General features: G+C 32.2%; 1 protein-coding gene across 5 annotated transcripts in view; it reads left to right on the plus strand.

Moving 5' to 3' along the window:
- LOC146540009 (homeotic protein antennapedia-like) overlaps positions 1–21,327 on the plus strand; it is a 156,232-nt gene that overhangs the window by 104,369 nt on the left and 30,536 nt on the right. Inside the window, exon 1 of one of the 5 annotated variants that reach the window (XM_085207632.1) lies at positions 16,039–16,728. The exons of the other annotated variants lie outside the window; for them this stretch is intronic. The gene's annotated coding sequence lies outside the window, so the exon portion shown is untranslated. Of the gene's footprint in view, positions 1–16,038; positions 16,729–21,327 lie in introns of those variants that run through there. 5 annotated transcript variants of the gene reach the window in all.

Below are 21,327 nucleotides of genomic sequence, written 5' to 3' on the forward strand. Positions count from 1 at the left end.
ATGGATAATAAAATAAAATTAGTTAAACAATATGTCCACCATTTTTATTATTTTAATCTTTTAAAGTTACTAGGATTATCAAAGAGGTTAATATGTACCTTTTGGCCATTTTATATATATTATAATCACAATATTCCGAAGGCTGTGTAGAAAACAAACCAATAATCGAACGTGGCCGCCCGATGTTCTTAGAAAAACAAAAGAGATTACTCATCCCGCCGCTCGAACTCTATCTGAGAATTCCTTGAACGCGCCACCGCGCCCTGTAGCGACAGCACGCTGAATTTTTTACCATAAAATAAATATCTAGAAACAAAACAAAAGGAAAACTAAAGCATATGTTACAATTTCCATTACATTTATTGCTTTTTGTTGCAATTTGAAATTACTTTTAATACTTATTTTATCACTTAAAATTAAATAAAAATAATCGATATAAAATAAATATAACTAATTGAATTATAATAAGCAACTTTAAAATATATAGATAATAAATTTACCAAAGCTAATAATAATATGTAATATGCTATCTGTACTAACCCCAGCTTCGTAAGACGAGAGCGTAACGGAGTACAGAGAAAGTTTGAGTGACATGCCCCCTCCAATGCCGCCTCGCCCCCTTCGAGGATTTATGGCGCCATATTGGATTGGGGCAAGATGACACGATGTCCGGATAATTTGGGCAAAGGTGCCCGAACTGTGAAACGGCGTTTTAATTATCATATTTCTCTATCAAATGTTTAATATAACTACTGTATAAGAGTTGCAATAGATAATTATCTAACTTTATCATCTGATTATTTGCTATTCGCTCGCTCGATACTCGCTTTCGCCACTGTAGAACATTAACTATAATATATCGCTCGTTTTACAAACACAAGTCCACAAGTTTTTACAGCTAATTCCTCATTGGAAATGCAAAGAACTCCAATAACACATTCATAAGCTTTTTACTTGGCCCTCGAATGAAAGATGTTATAAACAAAGCGAATTCATCGGTGTGGCAATAAATAACTGGCGGGTGCACGCACTCGCGCGCAGCGTCTGATGGCTCGACACGCATGCGCCCTCTTCGCGTGCCAAAACACTGCATCTAGGCAGGCGATACAGAATATAGATTCTGACAGAAAAATTACCTATTTATATTTATTTCTTTAAATTGAGCCCTAAATTGAATTAAGCGACCGTCGTGGCCCAAGGGTGCCTCGGTGTGACTGTAAGGGTTGCGAGTTCGATCCCCACTCGAGGCAATGAATTATTTTATTTTTATTAATATTTTCATTTGTTCCCTCTGGCACCAAGAGTCCAGCGTTGATTTCCACGCAATCCCTCAAAAATTCGACAGAAAGTGGGTAACGCAGTGTCTTACCACTAGGTTTTCTCTGCGTACTCTGCTATATGCGGGATACAGCGTGAAGCTGATGAAAGGAATGGAAGGAACATCGCCTTGCTTATAATAATAAGCATTGCCATTGATTATTTATCAGCTGCTGACGTAATAATACTCTAGCAACAGGGACGTCACCGAAATGCTAGTCTCCATCAGGCCGAGGCCCGAGGGTGCGAATATAGCAAAAACAGAAATCTCGTTAAGATGACAATTTATGGGTTGTTTTTGCTAAATGAAAATAGTCGCGAGCCGTGAACTGAACAGACCTTTTTTGATTTTCTTAATGGAATCTTTTCGCTCGGGATTTGTGTTGAGCGAAACGTTTAAGCTCTTTCGGCATTGTAATACGCAATTGCGAAAGTTGATTTGTGTGGATATTGATATATCGACTTTTATCGATTATTATTTTAGGACGTTTTTAAGGGTATTATCAATTTTAGGCTTTAATGTATGTATTTTAAATATTAAACCTTATTTCCTATTTAATCTGTGATGATGACATGACATTTACCCACAAGACTTACATAATGATATAGATAAAAAAAATACTTAAATTTTAAATAATTATTATTATCTTTTCATATACTTACTAAGAAGTAGCTTTCCGCAGAGTCCACAAAAACTTTATAATAAGGCAGTCGGAAACATTTCACGATTTATGACAAGGCAAATTTTTGTTTCCATTTCTTTTGTCTTATTGTTTTTTACCATTTGTCACACTGACTCTTACATTTGAGTGTAATAAAAGAACCTCAAATCTTCTGTTTTTTAAAGGTTATATACTTACAGTATTCATATGGTTTTAAAGAATTGTCTTGTAAAAAAGTAAAAACTTACTTTTAAAATATTTGTAGATAGATAGCTAAATATACGATTTTTTGTCATTTTACAATCATTTTTTATTTATGTGTAGATAGATATAATGTGTTTGATATTTAAATATATTATTAGAAATTAGCTATCGATTTATCATCTAGCACTTTTAATGTTACTAAAAAGTTTAACACTTCTTACTATTTATTTAAGTTTAAATTATTTAATAAATATAATTAAGAAAAGAATATTGTAATTATGTATATATTATAATGAATGAAACCTTTGATTTGCGGGATCATTACACATTTTAAACGAAACTGTGTAACAGGACCACGGAGCGATATAAAGTACCTATTCGAAACGTTGGGTTTTGAAAAATTTATAATACTGAATATACGCGATTAATCCAGTTAAAAATTCATTTAAATTAATATCAAATGATATTATAATACTAAAATCCCATAAACAAATTCTTAAAAGTAAACTTAAAACACTTTTGTCCTCAAAAACAATATTCAAAAAACTCGGCAAGTACTAGAATAGAAATATTAAACGTTTTATGTTTATAATGGTAGCACAAGAGGGAAGGTTCCTTGTACGCAGACTACGACCCACCCTTTTTGTCCCGTTTTCCTGCCACGCTTTTCTTTTCGAATGTCACGCTCAACTCTCATGGCAACCTAAACTTATATTTTCTGTAGAGACGCAATTGTTAAAATAAATATGAGGTATTTTTATCTATTTATATTTAAATTAAAAATATATATTTTTGTTATATTAATAATCGTCGTAAGTAGTCTCAAAATGAGTTAATTTTTATTTAGTTTTTAAACAGGATTTATAGAAAATATTTAAATTTAAATAAAAGTTATTAATATTTTTTATTTATATGTATATCAATTATAATAAGAATCCCATATTATTTTTTAATAATGTCTGAAAATATCTGTTTATTTATTATATCATTATCAAAATATAATAAATAAACAGAAACTCTAGCTATAATAAAAATAAATTAACGCACACTCCATAGTTCCGTAGCGCGACACACGTCGTTCTATTTTCTTTCCTCCACTTTATTTTCTTGCTTTGCCTCCTGCTGGTTCCGTGCCGAGGACACTTTTGGTTAGTTTGTTCAGTTTTCCGTATAATAAATAATAAAATATATTATCTTTTACAATGTTGAAATGATTAACCAGTGTATAAATCATAAGTTTTTAACTGTAGTTATAAAAGTTAAACCGTTAAACATTATGTTACTTTTACTTTAAAATACTCTACGCATTCTCGCACCTTATTTATTATAGGCAGAGAGAATGGAATATCTCCAGTAGGTACCTCAATTAATACGTACTTCAAAGACGAAGAACGCTATACGGCGGAACTAATTATAATGTTTATTAATCTAAAAGCTAAATCATTTAAAAAATCCCGAATTAAATTAGAATCTGAACCCAATGCGTTTTATTAAATAAATATTTATTACAGCGCCAAAAAGGTATCAGTGCTTTAAAATGTATAATATTAAACTTGTTATTATTATTGCATTTCTATAACTATTTAAGAAAACATCAATAAACTAATAACCATAAATTAAAGTATAATATTTAATAGAAAACCACAAAATATGTATGCAGATTAAATTCAAATGCATATTGGGTACAAATAACATTTTGATATTCTATTAGTCGATTATGCTGCGTATATTAAAATCAGATAGTTCTACTGTTGACGGGTGAGCGTGTGTGTGATTCACCCAATATATCATACGAACTCGATACAATGTGATTGTCAATGCGATTTTTCACTTATCAATGTTTGGCACGCTCGTGTAATGTATTTCTGATAAATAGTCTGTATTTAGTGGGGCCTGCCATTGATATACTGTATTGCCATTGATTTATGTCATGTTCATTCTATACGTATATATAATATTTTTTTTGTTGTCATTGTTGTTATTGTTGTTTTGCCCTGAAAATTCGATTTGTACTATTATTTTTCAATAATTTTATTAGTAATTTATTATGGAATTTTACGATTGCTTAGTTAGATCAAAATATTTTTTTTGTTCGAACTTTTCCGGATGTTAAGCCTAAATAAAATATTCCTTTAAACCTAACAAAATATAACTTATATAGGGTTGCTTTCAGTGTGATCAGAAAGAATCAATTTTATTGGTAAAACAAGCGTGCTGGTTGATTTATGTCCTGCGAGCGCGGCTTCGCGATAGCGTGTCACCACCGTTCGCGCCTCGCTCTAGATTTTGCTAGAATTTCCTTTGTGTTTATACCAAATACCAGGTTACCAAGAAAATATTTTTGTAAAATTAAAAAGAATTTAAGCTTTTTAGTTATTCCTTTCCAGCTGTCCACTGCTGTTAATGTTTTTTTCTTGACGGCCATGATATATACAAATTGCATTAACTAGAATGTAGATTAACAGAATAAAATATTACTGAGTCGCAAAAGTTTTTATAACCCTAGTAGTTTATCAATTCAATTGCTTCATTCAAATGCATTCCTTACGAACTAACGAGTGGATTGTATGAAATACTTTAATAAATTTTCACAACATTTCGAGCAGGTGAATGATAGTCATAGACTACTAACTTCAAAAAAAGAGTATATATAAATGTTCGTTCACACGCCATTAATCACAATTGACGATTATTCCTTTTAATTCGCTCGTTAAGTTGCCAATTTGCTATATTTTTTATTCATTTGACATAGCTAACGTACTGAAGTTTTACTCACATATGCTATTTGTCGATAGTTATTCTATAGTAAATATTTTATATTATAATTTTTTTTTGTTTGAAGTGGACGTTGAATAATTGGAATCTTCTTCCATATAAACCTTAGCAGCTACGGTTCATAAATTGAAGTTGTTGTCACTAATGCGTGTGTTAAGCGTCTGGGTCTTAATGACCCGGAGCGTATAAAGCGGTTTTATCGTAAATAAGGTGCCCTATACGATGTTACAGTTTACAATTGAATTGAATTGCTTAATTATTTAACTTTCATTTTATACTAGCCACTGAGCTAGTGGCGCGAGGGCACAAAGGTTGACTGGTTGTGGGTTCGATCCCCACCCGGTGATATTTAAATTTATATTTCCATTTCTTTGCTCTGGTGTCCATTCAAAGCGCGGCGTTGAGTTCTGCAACTCAACACGCAATGCTTCCAAAATTCAGCGGAAAGTGGGGATCAGAGTATTTTAACGCTAGGTTGCCTTTTCTTCTTTACTGCGTACAGGATACATCGTGAAGCTGATTTAATTTTAATGAATTTTATACTATTTATATAAATAAACTCTTTGTAAGTCAGTTCCATTGGAAAAAACGTACGCATTGGGTAAATACAATTGCATAACAATATAATATAGTGTAACAGAAATATCTCAAGCGAAAGCTACGAGATCAAAAAGGATTAAGGTCACGTATGTTGTATAATATAAAGTGGACGCAGATATGCCGTTTTCGTGACTTAGATATGAAACTGATAGCAATATATGTTATTGCTAAATGTTGAAAGGAAAGAATGAATAGTTTTAACTAACATTTAAATCAAAATATCTTTCGCAATTTGCATTTATTTATATAATATACTAGTGGCCCGCTCGCGGTTTCACCCGCGTGAACTATGTTATTATTAATTTCTGTCTCCATGACTACATCCTAGTTACGTCTATGCAAAATTTGAGGCTCATAGCATTTGTAGTAACGACGTTTCATACAAACTTTCGACCCCAAAAACAACCCCTTAGAAGTCGAATATTGCAAATTCCCGTCTTCGCGAGCACCTACGTCCTATAAGTAACTCCTATGCAAAATTTGAGATTCCTAGCACATGTAGTTTCTGAGATTTAGTGATGAGTGAGTGACCTTTCGATTTTATATATATAGATAGATAAAAAGACACGTAATTAATTATTTGCGAACAGGAAAAAATATAAAGATGCCATTAATCATTACGTCGCCTTAATTGACATTTAGAATGATATAAGCATAAAATTTCTTCCATCAGAAATCCAAGTTCGGTTTCAAGTTCTAACAGCGCCAGGAACTGTTTAAATCATGCGCGTGCGCCGAAAATAAACTGCACTTCTCCTCGACGTAGTGTAAATCCGACTCTAATCTACTACCCCTCTATCTTGTTAATATATAAATATCATTGCTACTATATCGTCGTCTGACAGTATGTGCCACCGCCGCTGTCATAACATTGACTTTTAGTGTACAAAATTAATTATCTACATATATAGTTGATACTTTCACAGGTTGCTGATTCTTTTTTTTTTCAGTTGAAGGGTAGGCAGAGGGTTCCTAGTGTTAAGACACTCCGCTTCCCACTTTTCGGTAAATTCTGGAGGCATTACATGTTGAATGGCGGAACTCGCTTTTCCTCGACACCAAAGCTAAGACATGAAAATATTCATATTTAATTTCCTCTAGTGGAAATCGAACCTACAAACCGTCGCGTTTATGGCAACACGCTTATGTATCTGTGCCTCGACTGGCTTCATTCTTTTGTTAGTATATTTATATATTGATAATATAATATTAATGTACCCATTGTCGTCGTCACCTTTCGCCTTTTAAATGATTACCAATAATATCCAGTTACACGTAGAAAAACTCAGGTGATATCAGTAATTCAATTATTAATAAAAAACGCTTTATTATGATTATTTTATTAATGAATTTTATTAACTTTATATTCTGGAATGTATTTGTTATTTGCAATATGTGACATTTCGATTGCAATATACATTTATCTATCCATCCAATCTAATAAAAATAAAAAAAAATAAAAAAAGGAACAGTTAAAACACTTCCGTTCCCCACTTTTCGCCAAATTCTGGAGGCGTTATGTCTTGAGTAAGCAAACTCAATAAATATTTTGCTCGCGTGAGAATCGAACCCACCACCTGTCGCGTTTACAATCACACACTTTTTCCCCTACGCCTTAAAATCCAAAAATATATGTACGAACATTATGCAATTATACACTACTGAGGATATAAAATTATATAAAGCAAATATATCGTCAGTTATATAGGCCGAAGAAACTAACGAGTCAAATCAAAAACAATGCGGGTGACAGGAAACGAGCAGTTCATCTTTAATTATATACTTCGATAGTGGATCTCAGAACGAATTATGAACTAAATGGTTTAAAAACATTATTATACTATAATATTCTAAAGCTTTTAGTGATTTTCCGTAATTTAGTTCTAAATTCCGTATTAAAAATGATTCCGCCATTTGATGACATAGAAGTTATTGGGTGTCTAATAGATTGAGATAAGGGAACAGCCGTCTGCTTTACGTGCCAGGGATCGCAGTCATAGTGATACATTCCCAGCCGGTGTTACCATATATCTTAGAGAAAAGCTTAGTTTTAACCATTGTGTGTTAACTATTAAATAATTAACTAAATTAAATAGTTTGGAAATTAAACTATTGTTTTTTATGTATATATTTAAAATTATCTTTTCTTATTAAATGTATTTAAAAAAAATGTTTTATTTAAAGTTTCCACATCGATAAATTTGTAGTGGGATTTCTTCATCAACTTTTAATGGATGAGTTCTGTAATGTTTAATTTAAGTTACTCTTATATTTAGTAAACACTTTGTTATTTAAATTATTAAATTTGCATATATATTCATTTTTATTATAGGACAATGTTGCTAATGATTCGACAGCTGCTTCTGTAGTTTTTACCCATGGAATTTATTTACATGTCCCTGCTTAGATTAGTTATTTTAAAATAGTGTAGTCTTGTGGAAATTATCGTAATTAAAGTTAATTATATAAGAGCACTCCATTAAGTGGTACAAAAGTAGCTCAAAAATATAATTTTACATTTTTTGCATAAGCGAATAAGTCTTTAGTACATACTAAAGTAAAGAGACATAGAACTAATCTTACATATGTATATACTAATACTATGTCCACATTTCTAGGATATATTCCGAATAGCTCAATTGCAAAACCTATCTTTCAACTTCTTATAGCTTTAGCAAAACTTGCATCCATACCAACACCTTAGCAAGACAACTTATATAATACGTAAATCTTATATTGATATGACGTCCATCTATAGATATCTCTCGAGTGTCTGCCAGCGGGCGGAGCCAGCACGCTGCCAAGTATGGCGGGCGCGTTAATGTACGCGCACTGTCTGTATGTTTTTATTGTGGTCTGTACGGGCGTCGGTGCTATTAGACAGTCTATGCATGGACGCCACACACATAGCGAAATGTCAGACATACTGGACTCATATGTTGTATTATTTAAATTGATGTCATGTCGGTATGTTCGTTTGTAGAGTTAGAGGCGCAGTTGTTTTTCAATAATAATGAAGATCAGACAATTTCTTCAATTTGGTCTCTTAAAATGATAAAAAATGGAACCACCATGGATTGTTCTAAGCTTACCACGCCAGATTTCAGGATACCATGGAAATTAATAGCAGTAATTAGATGTAGCAATTAAATTGAAGTTCAGAAAAGAAGATTTATCGTAAAAATATGAAAACTGGCTTTAAAATGTAAGTAAATTCACGACAAATCGCTTGTACATGTAAATATGTACTTTTATCAAAATATCCATATATATAATAATATTTCAGTATACTGATAACTACGACCTGACTATCTACAGACGTGAAAGAAACACCTGCCGACTTTAGTTTAACTGTCATTGGCCTTTCTAATTTTATTGGATACGTGCATGCAATTTTAATTTTGCAACGAACACCCACGTCGGTTTGTTTTCCGTATTCGATGCGTTGATACCGAATTTGCAAAACGTTTTTATGTCGAGACGTATTGAGATTCAATATTTAGATTTGAAAACTGACGTATGTAATTTGTTTTAATATCATTAAAAAATATCGGAAATATAAAGTAAAAAACAATAAAAATGTAATTAATCACACTGTAGCTATAGATTATAAATATTTCAAATCTAATAATGATTATTGTTACAAATTGAAAAAAACAAACAGTATATCAAATCAGAATCCGAATCAAGATGGAGTAACAACCAGCAGAACAGCCAGCGGCGTTCAGCAACAGACGCATGTGTGGCATTTCAGCCTCTACACAGATTAAAATAAAGACCAGGGGATTATTTGCAGAACTTCGTATACATTATGTACGTGGAAGGGCCCCGTCATGTTTTATTTATTCGCGGCGGATCTGTAATAGAGTCGTGCCGTGAGAGCGGCCGGCACGTTTTTTGTAGACCGTAAGTCCCTATATTGAGACGTCTTTGGATGCTGTCTTGTTGCTTGTCCGTACAACATCCGACATGGGCGAGACACTTATTTTTTCATGTACATGTTTAATATTGTATGAAATAATATTGTTTTGTGAAGAAATGTCATTAAATTGATCAAGGCTTTCTAATTAAATGTATAACCTTAATCTTCTATTATATTTCCCAAAAAACGAAACAACTTAACCTTTAACAACTAGATGCACCTAAACGAAAATGTCATAAGATCTAAAGAAAAATCTCGAAGAAATTCGAAAGATATATCCTTGTCGTCGGATAGCACCTATTCTTTGTCACAGAAACAGACAACTCGACGAGGATATTAAAAATCCATTCATCAGACTACGAGCAAAAAATAAGAATTCAGATTCACACTCGAACACTGTGGCTACGAAATCTGGAGAACGAGGAGGTATTTCCATCCAGCCTCGCCCGCTGGGGTGGCGGGGGTCTGCCGTTTGACAGGAAATGATTGTCTAATATTAGCTTTGTTATAAGGTTCCTCTTTAGGGATTTAAGCGTACCTTTTCAGACGTTTCGTAAATCGATTTTAGTAACAGAAAATGGCCGAGATAAATGCATTCGTTTTTCTTACTTTGCACAAAAATAAAAAAATATATTAGACAATTTATCGCAGTCTAACATCATCATGTGATGACTTTATGGTTGGATAAAGAAACGTAGATAGTAATAAATTACTAAAGAATTTCGGGTCAACGGCCGCTCCTAGGCGAGTGCGCTACGATTTTTTTTAACACCCCCGGTCATCATAACAAAAAGTCACCGCGTGTGTTCTTTGAAATACTCGTGTATATATATATATATATACTGTAGAGTTTTATTTTCAATAAAATTTATTATTGTGATATCTATTTCGGCATAGCTTTCGTCTACACCGGTAGAGAATAGAGATTACCGACGGAATAGTCACACACCATGAATAACAAGAGTGTGTGGGCTCGGTGCTGACGTGTTTGTGAAATACAGGCCAATTCAACAAGAATCCGTTAGTTTTTTAATCCCACGAGCTGATAAATTATGTTTTTCGTCCAAAGTGTATCATTAGTCTGTGACGATGTTTATATCTATGTTTTATGAACATGAGTAATTGTATTTTAAAGTTTTATATTACGTTTGTTTTCTTATGTATAATCTATATTTATTTTATTACTTTGATTGTCTATTGGTAAAACACTTAATAAGAGAAATATGTTGTTTTTTTTTACAATTAATTGATTTAAGCAATACATATTGATCAATTGGCAGTACCTAATTGATTTCAGCGTTTCCAATTCGATATACGACCACAAAATATTTTGTTGAAACGGCAATAATATGAAATTCGCATATTGCGATTTCGACTGTAGATAACAGAAATAATGGGGTTCAAAAATGAAATTAATTCCAGGTTGATGATTTCAAATTGAAAAGTCACATCGGCTCGCGCCATAATTCATGATCCTGAAACGCGTCCGGGCGGCTGTGTCGGACGCGGTGGCTGCAGGGTTGCCGATTTTGTAACTTTATATTCAAATTTGAAAAAGACGTTTGTTTGTAGTATTAAAAAAATATATTTAGAGAATATTGTAAACATAAATAGACTTTTGTTGGAAAGTACAGGGAAACTAGAGTAAAGATAAGATATTTTCTTCCACACTTTTCATTCAATTTCCAAGGCATTCAGAACGTATTGGTAGTAGAACTCAATGCCGCGCTTTTGACTTGTTATCAGGGTGGAGTAATAATATTATGATATCCTTACATTTAAGATATCAAGCACAGTTTAATTTTACCTAAACATTATATACATTTTGAAATACGAGATCTTAGTGTACCCCAATATGCATTATCGTTTTGCCTTAATATTATCCTGGGAACATTTTGGTCAGTTAATATTGGAAACATACATTTTCATTATAATGATAAGCAATTTTTTATATTAAATACCGTTATAGTATTTACACAACAAACATCAATGGTAGTAATTCTCTTCCGACATTGTTTTTAATATTTGACATCCCCCTGTCCCCTAATGTAATAGGGTTAATATATCAAAATTATGTAAATATTTAGTGTCAACCCTAAGCTCATTGTCACAGTCCTTTGTCGGAGGTCTTTCTGCTTCACCACGCGCGATATCTGCTAGAATATACATGAACGCGTACAAGTGTAGTCTTGCTTAATTTTAAGTATAGCTATATCCTATTATGTATTATCTGTTGAAGAAAATTACTTACATTTGTATGTAAGAGAAGCAAATAATATGTAGCTATAATAACTTTACTAAAGATTATGACAGGAGCTTTTATTTTATCTTTTTTTTTTAGCTATAATATCTATTTTACGAGTGCTTTTGAGAACTATTGCTAACTAGAATTTGAACCTATACCAATCGACATTAAGATCACATATTTCAATTATAGTACACTGGACTATCACTACTATATCATACGGTAAACATATTTCATTCTCAACTAATTGAGGACGTCAATTGTATTGGATTGTGAGTGGAAAACTATTTCTAAATATATGTAGATATATATAAATACCGAGCAGCGCTCATGTTTAATGCAGTCGCTTGTCATGAACATTTGTCGGTCGCACTATTTCAAACCTTTCCACTCGTACCTACAAACTTCTTACCGCAATATGTTTTTGACGTTATATTAAACTTCACGTTAGGTATTGTTTTCTATATGATTTTTTTATATATTTTACATTAAATATTTATAATTAAAACTTAGATTTTAGATATTGATAAATATTTTATATTTTAAAAAACAATGCTGTTGATACTCGTATAATTAATAACATTACTTTTCAAATTAAAATTTTGAAATTTCGTTACTAAAGTCTAATATTAAGCTTAATCAATTTAACAATCTTATCAAATTATAATAACTAACGGTTATAAATTAGATAATTACGTCAAAATAAATTCAGTAGGTACATAGCTATCCGCTATTGTTCTACGAAGCCACCGGACCAAATTAATTCCGAGCCAAGGTTTTTATTTCAACAATCTCAGCGACGTTGAAAAATATGAACGGCGTTACATGTTAATCCAACTAATTATTGCCCCTACGAGTTAATTAGAAAAAGCCTCGTAAATCATTTCATCCACCAGTCCAAGGTATGCCGCGAGGCTATCAAGGAAATACAATAGAAATATTTCCATCCTTATCCAATGTCGATATTTAATGAAAGTAGAAAAGAGAAAGCATCATTCGCGCGTACTGGCGGAAAACGAGACCATGATTTGCTTGCACGAAAATTCTATAATAAATCATAATAGTTTTAGACAGACGGAGGGTAAAAAAATGAACCAAATTCGAAAGTGAATTATAAGGCACGACGAGGTTAGCCTGTTATTAGACCAATTATGTTATTATGTTTGCCGTATCTAATCCGAAAAACTAAATTGGAGTCGGCCGCTGCCGGCGAATGTTCGATAGGTTCAATCATTTCTACTTGTGGGTCGCACGAAATTCGTTGCGGAAGCAATAAGAAACACGTAAATTCCAACCAAATTGTACAATAATATATAGCTAGGTAGCGTAAGGCGAATTTTCGATCGATATTACGAAAAAACTGGGGTACCATTACATTGGGACCCCATTTCGCTACGGTTCATAATTTGGGACAAATTAAAGAGGGTGATCTGTTGCCAGCACTATGTAGTTCACGTTTTAAAACCCCTCGTCCCCAATATCCTTCACTTATGTCATAACTCATATGACCGTAATTGAACGATACGTACAGACGTACAGAGTTCATTATATTACCATACTTATATCTAAAAGAAAAAAGTCCATATTAGTCCAACCGATAAGAAATATTGCGTGAAGTACTGCCTTCTACAATTTGTAGCTTCAGCATACATTGCACTAAAACAGGTTTATTCTTTAAAGTTACGAGCACGTTTTGTGTTTTCATTTAAAAACGCGGTCCTATTGTGATATCAAAATATCAAATATGAATACCAAATAAGGGCTGGACAAAAGAAAAACTGCCATATTTTTAATTTATGCACAAACGAGTACATGAAAAAGTAATAATAGAAGCGTGTTTAGTAAATATATTAATGTAATAACTCTCTCAGGGCATACCAGAGTTACGGGGGTCTGTGTTCTAAAATTTCACGGTAGATACGTCTTTTTGACGGCGTGAAAAATAAAACATCTTCATTACTACGAATGGTCACGGTTTTCAAGTTGATGTCGGTTTTCATTATATATGTATGTATATGAATATGACTTTATTAACTTGGCTATCTTTGTCATCTGCCCACTTTCAATTAAGATGTTTTAGTATTATGATTTTATGCATTTCTTTTTTTTCTCGTTCATAAAATACTGTTATATCAATGGAAAGTGGGAAACATCGAGGTCTTAGCATTAGGTTCCCTCTTCCTATCCTGCTAAGTGAAGCTGAAAAAAAAAATATTGTAAATAATTCATACTATAGAGTATAAACTAGTAAATAATACTAACATACATGTAGAGTCAACGACTGGTAGTTTATGTTTCTTGAAAATATTTGCCTTGAAAGCGTTAACCTCCATGTTTACTTATTATTATCAAAAGACTGACAAGTTTCAATAAATAATAACGGAACGATAAGGGGTATAAAAATAAATTATTCTTTTATTAATATTTGTTTTTAATAATTAACAATCAGTTAATTTTTATTAGTTTACATTTTACTTGCGTACGGGTTTTGATAAAAGCAATTTACTCTTTTATATTTAGTACTATCAATATAGCTATTATATTGATAGTACTCTATCAAACATTGTAGAGATCCTTGGAATTACCACCGCAAGCCAAAATAGCGTATGATTTACAATCATCACTCATGTTCCTTTTAATAGACTACGTTACTACTATTTTAGTAACTAGTTCTTATCTTTTAATAACTAGTTATTACCTTATCATTTATCTTTAGTCTTTATCTAAAGTATAAAGTTTGTTTTTTATTGAGTATCTATAAAAGTGAATTAAATAATTAAACAATTTAAATATCTATATATCTAATAATTGTCGTATTAATTAAATGGATTGCTATTACGTGGCTTGGATTATTTAATTACTTTTCAATGAATACAAGCTTTTAAATATTTTTTCTAAATAATATGTTAGGCACGACGTCGACATCAGTGGCGATGACGGAGAAAAAGGGAAACATAATGGTATACCTACAAATATTAAAATATTAATATAGATGATCTACGTCAAAAGTCCAAAAGAGATAAACTTGTGCGTCATATTTAACGACTGTACTGAACTTGACCATAGAAGTAGGTACCTATGTTTCCCACTGCACTGACCCAGTTATCAGCTCACATTTGACCGTATCGCCTTATCAGAGAGAATGAACTAACAGACGGCAGGTCATGAGATAAAGAGACGACGACTTTCTTTTATGTATTTATTATTTTTTTATCTTTATTCATCTCTCCCAAACGTCATGATTTTTTCCTAATATTGGCTATTTATAGCTGATGGGTGCAAAGTGGCAAATGTCAAAGACGCATTTGGTTGTGAAATCGAGAGACGGAAGACCTATGTAAATTCTGAATGTCATTACCTCGTCTAAGATAGGAAGAGTCAGAGAAAAATAATAGACTAACATACTATACTATTCAAATATTCATATTTGATATTAATATTTACTTTTATATAATAGATATATACCTTTTCTATCTATAACATATACATGTATACATACATTATATAACTTTATATTTATAACATCTTTTTTTTTTGTTACAGGTAAGGCCCGCATAGACCAACGCTAAAATCAACGGTTAAGTGGCGGAAACGAATTCGAAATTTAAATTACAATTTGCTTTTAGTGATCGTTTGTTTAGTCACGTGCCCGCCGTGCGATAAACAGTTCAATCCTGATTTACATAAAGTCGTATTTCAATTTCGCGCCACCGCATCGCGCTTCGAAGCTACCTATTCTCGTATTTTGGCGATAACTGAAATCAAAGGGAAGTCCTTTTTGTGGGACGCTCAAGTAAATGCGACGTAAGCGCGTCCCGTTTAAATAGGAAACTTAATGGATTGGGGAAGTGCTCGTCTATATATACTTCCTTAATTCTTTTGGTTCCAAGGCTATTCTAATTTTGGTTCACACAATTTTTTATATTATAAATAGCAAACGTATAATTTAATTTTTTCACGTAAGAATTAAATATAAACTTTAATCAAGATATTAATTCGATAACAATCGTGTGAGCAAAAACGTATTTCCATAGCGTTTCCCGCCCATCCGTAGCGCAACGCTGCATTCACACGCACTTGGATAATCTTTCATGTGATCAGCCACATAGGCGCGTGTCCCGTCACTAGCTAATAACCAGCCATTTTGTAGAGCCGATACAGTTCGCATTCGTATTCGCAGTTAAGCATCATTTCGTCTGGCCGCGTTAAAAGCACTGCATGTTCGCACTCCCACCCGCCGCCCGTCGCCGGCACAACACTAGCACCAACACACGCCTAGCGCTGTATGAATCACGGGGCCGCGTGTGTGCGTGCCGCGCGCCGTGTCAGTGTGTTGGTGTCCCGCGCTGCACGCGCGCGTCTGTGTGCGTACCCGCTCGTGGCAGCTCTATGACGGCTCGTAGATTTGACAGCTAGCTCAATGCGAGCTCAGACGTCCATTATACGGAACACATACACCGCCCGGTGTCATATCGTGAAAATATTGACATTTTATTTACGTGCGAAAAAGACAGTGCCGCCAAAAAGTATACAGTGATATTTTTGACGCGAGTTTTCCCGCGAACTTGAACTTCGGTGTCAGTTCGTCCGATTGATTAGTGATGTCCCATACGAATATTTATTTATCATGATCGCAATTAGATGCGCTCCGATGAAAATAAGACTGAGGGGCAACGGCATGAATAAAATATCGCTGGCGGTTTGGTGGTCTCCGCTAGATAGAATGGTAGTTCTAGTCGACGAGAGGAAAAAATAAATTGGACACTAATGGACCGAGCCGGAATACGACAGTTAATTATGACAAGAACGAGGTGATATTAGAAATTGTCGTAAATATTCGTATATAGTGATGTGAGGACAGCAAACATTAATCTTTTAAAAGTGCAAGTTTTATTTGACATTTTATTGCGTAGTATTTAGTAGCAGTTTTATTTATTTATTTATTTATTAAACATAACTAGTTTGGTTGTAATCATTGCGATTGGATTAAGTGGATTATATTGGTGAGTTATAATTGATAATTTTTAAATTTGTATTTTAAATAAACTCAACCGTTATTTCCACTAATACATGGCCGGACATCACTCGTTTCAATATAACGTATATATCAATAAAAATTACGATTGCACAATTTTCTACACATATATGAAACAACGAATTTCCATCATTTCCACAATCAATTAATCGAAAACCCAGACATATGGAAAAGCATGCAAAAAATTATTTAAAAATGCAAATGATACAAAACAGCTGTACCGATGTCGTCACTATCGTATAGTTGCATATGCTAAGATTAATACAGACATTTACACAAATAGACATAAATATAATACCTTTATGTATCGTTCGCGTTCGGTCGGAGCAGGTACCTCGGGGATGCACGGTCATTTATCAAACTCTTCATTTTTTTTTAATAAAAAAACAAAATAGAGTCGTCTCTCTCGAAGTTTTAGCACCGCCTTTTTTAAATTGCTAACAAAAAATATGTAACAGTTTTTATTTAACCATCGATGAATGGTGATTTTGTAAATGATTATTATTAATATAATATTTCTGATTAAATAATTAATATAGATGTTAAAAATATTTATAAATAGGACTTACTTAGAAAAATGTTTGCACCAGCGCTCAAGCAAAACGCACTAATATGGCCGTTTACATCACTCATTGTAACAGATATTATCAATAAATGTCTTTATACAGTTTAGATATTAACTTAACAGATGGTATTTACTTAACCAATAAATATAATAGGCCTGTGATAAAATTACCATAAGTTAGCGTAGAGGTAGCGTCGCCGACGATAAATGCATCGTTAATAGCCCGCTTTAAATTTTATCTCTTATCATTTTCATTGCAATCAATTAGTATTTTTTAAATTAGGGACAAATTTTTATGTTGAAGACGGAATTTACAACGATTTTGATTATTGAACAATATTTAAATTTTGCTTATAAATATTTATTTATGTCAATTTTCAATTTGTTTAGTAAATAAAATGTTAATAATGTTAAAAAATATTCGTGTTTATTATTTTTTACGTCAAATAAAAAAGATTCACATAATGTAAATATAAAATTTGGATAAATTGAAAACTAACAAACCAGCATCAGCAACAGTTTTGAGCCCAATCTTTTTTTGAGTATTTTTATAAAACACTACACAAAAAACTAACTATAAATTATTATAATAACATCTATAAATACTCACAAAGTACATAAAGTTATTTTTTAAACGAAAATAAGTATATTTCAATTTGAACACATTTATTTGAGATAAATATTGATTTTTAAAACTACGCCATGCGTAAAACAAACGTTCCAATACCATTCAGTATATATTCATAATAATATAATATGGATCGAATAAATAGGCGTAACAATAAAATTTTGTATAAACGTGATAAGATCATTTAAATTCGACTCTACTATGTTCATTGTTCTTGTTTAGCATTTGAATGAGAATCCTCATGATCGTCATGCTTAAAAATATTTCAAATATTTGCTCTATTCAAATAGCTGTAAAGGTGTATTAAGTGAACTGTGAGGCCAGTAGCGCAGGGTCACGCGAAAGGTAACGAGGCAAAGCGCTGCGTTGAGTTCTGCCACTCAACACAATGCGGAAGTGGTTCCCAGGTCCCTCTGCATCCCCAATACTATGCTCGGACGTGTACAGCAACAGAGTTTTAGGCTCACATACTTAATAAATTAAAAAAGAATGTAAAAATCAACATATTTAATTAATTCCCTTGTTTAAATGAAATATTTGAATACTTAAATCAGGCAAAGAAAGCTATACGTGATTAAATTCAATCAACGAACCAATTTAATAATTTGTATCACATTTCTTGTTTTCATATTAAAAATTGACTAATATAAAATGTAGAGTAGACTAAATTAGTAATATATAATCCATTATCGATATTAATAGTGTATATAAAAAAAAACATACGACGTAAATAAATCAATTACTTGTATCTGATAAAAATCAACTTAATTAAACCAGTTTTCTTGAGAGAAATTTACATAGCCTACAAATATAATTTGGACATATATAGGGCAAAACTTGTTGATTTATCATTTTTGGTTATAGAAAAATTCTTTCTCATACTAATCATGTATATTATATTAGTTTCTGTTGCTGAGTTATTAGAGCTATTTATGTCGGATTTAACATTTAAATTAATATTCTTTATGTGGTTTTATTAATAAATATAATGAGGAGGTTTAGTTTTACATGTGACATAGCGCCTTGTAAAGTTCTTCTTAAAAAACAGCATTTCCACTTAACAGAGGGAACCAGGGAACCCAGTGTTAAAACATTCCGTTCTCATTAAGACACTTTCGTTCCCCACTTTCAGCCAAATTCTAGTTCTACTGAAAAATATTTGAACAAAATGTATATAAATGTGCAATACTAAAAACAATTAAATAATAGACAAAATTTAAAGTGGGAGGTTTTCTAGTGGCCATTACTCTAACGGTGTCTTTCACCGCTATCTAGTGCTGACCATCGTGAACTGCTTTTTTTTAAACTGCCTTAATAAAGTGAACAGCATGTAAGATTTTAATGCTCTTACAGAGATTTGGTTGATGCGATAATACAGCGTGACCGCGCGCACGACTTTTTATGAAAACTGGAGAAATCATAGCGGCTTTTTCTTACGAATTTGGTATGCCCTTTACACTATTGTTGCGTAAGCTAAGAAAGTTGTTTGAAAAAACTTTGATTTAGGTTCTACTGTTGTTAAATTTACATAATGTTTGAAACGATTTTCGACTACTAATTTATAGTGGATTTGAAATGGCTTTTAGCTGTTAAAGGAGAGGTTTGTTCGTATTTTCATGGTGCTATGGTTTCCGTGTAATTTTTTAGGGTTAGACTATTTTGAACAAGAAGACGAACTAAGATTTATATAGGAAATATATCTAGCTTTAGTAAATACTTATAGTACATTGCTACGCTTTTTTCACTAATATAAGACAAAACGAGGCTTTATTTTTTTTATATCAGTGAAAGCTTCAGCTTACGCTAAAATTAAACTAAATTAGAATATAGTTTTATATATGTAAAAAACACGTAAATATATTTAAAAGCCTATAAATTTACATAGCAAACGAAATGAAATAATTACATACGCCTAATTTGAAACAAAGTTCTATTAATGCTTGTCGGTATCCACTATCGCATCTCATTAAATATTTTAATGAATCGTCCATTATCATTACTATCAAACAGAAATATCGCTAGCTACTTATTAAATTGTATCTACATTTCATTTTTCTAAAATTTACATCGTTGGTTATTTAAAAAAGTTTCACCGAACACCTTTCAGTTAAGTAGTCAATTTAAAAGGGAATTATATATAACTCCTTTTTAGGTTGTATAAATGGTTCTACTATAACGCTTCAAAAACATCTGTTTTTTTTATCATACACTTACAAGGTTACATTAAAAAGGTAACAATAAATAAATCAGCTTCCCGCTGTATCATTTAGGGTACGCAGAGGGAACCTTGTGTTAAGACTCTGTTACCCACTTCCTGCCGAATTTTTCGACGCAGTGTGTGTTGAGTAGTGGAACTAATAGCTTTTTCCTTGGTGCCAGAGCGTAGAAATAAAAATATTAATAAATTAATGTTCCCGGGTAAGGATTGAACTCACAGCCGTCGCGTTACCAATTAATTCTCTTGTGCTCCTGCGCCATGAGGGTCTCGATTTTCAGAAGATAAATTGCTAAATAAAGATAATACTTCGATATTAACTTTGACATGCGAAGTCGGTGAAATTAATGTGTATTATAGGCCCGTAACGCCCGGCCGTTTGTTAAGGGAATTTGTAAAATTATCGACGAACCGCATATCAATTATAGCGGGCCAGTGTTATCATTTTATTACAAAACTGAATGGAACAGGTTATAAGATATTTGTTTTGTTTTATTTTTTCTTTGTGTTAGTAAGTGGTGGTTTGAGCTTTTGTATATAATTTAAGATTTAAATTTTCCTTGTTTTGTTGTCCATATTAATATATTGCGATGAGCACAAAAAACTAATAATTGTCATTTAATATGACGTGCGCTTAATGATTAACAGTTTTAAATTAACATACCAAAATAAATTATTTATATGAGAAAATTTAATTTTAAACATTTATTTGTTAATTATCATAATATTATTTAAATGATTATTTTTTGTGGACATACTCTACCCACCACTATAGCATAAATATTTCTGCAATAAGTATTTGATGATAACCCAAGTACTCGAGCTTAGGTATTTCTTTTTAAAATCCGTTGTGAAAAAGGGAATATTTCAAGTTTCATTTACGTACATACATCCTAACACACATTAAAAAAATCATGTATGTATATATAGTATTTATTAGATATAATATACTTATAGGTAAGTGGGTGAATGATATAGGTAAGTATGTGGATGAATATGAGGACACTTACAAGTTTCAGAACAACAAAACATTTCTTGAGGTATTAGGTTCAATTTCTGCCCATGGAATATAAAATATCTTATTTTTTTCACTCTGGTAATGAGGCTAAGCGCGGCGTTGAGTTCCGCATTCAACTCGCTGTTTTCAGAATTTGGCGGA

This window comes from Heliconius melpomene, chromosome 3 (genome assembly GCF_056956725.1).
Source record: "Heliconius melpomene rosina isolate 202511_hmr_F chromosome 3, ASM5695672v1, whole genome shotgun sequence".
Lineage (NCBI taxonomy): Eukaryota > Metazoa > Arthropoda > Insecta > Lepidoptera > Nymphalidae > Heliconius > Heliconius melpomene.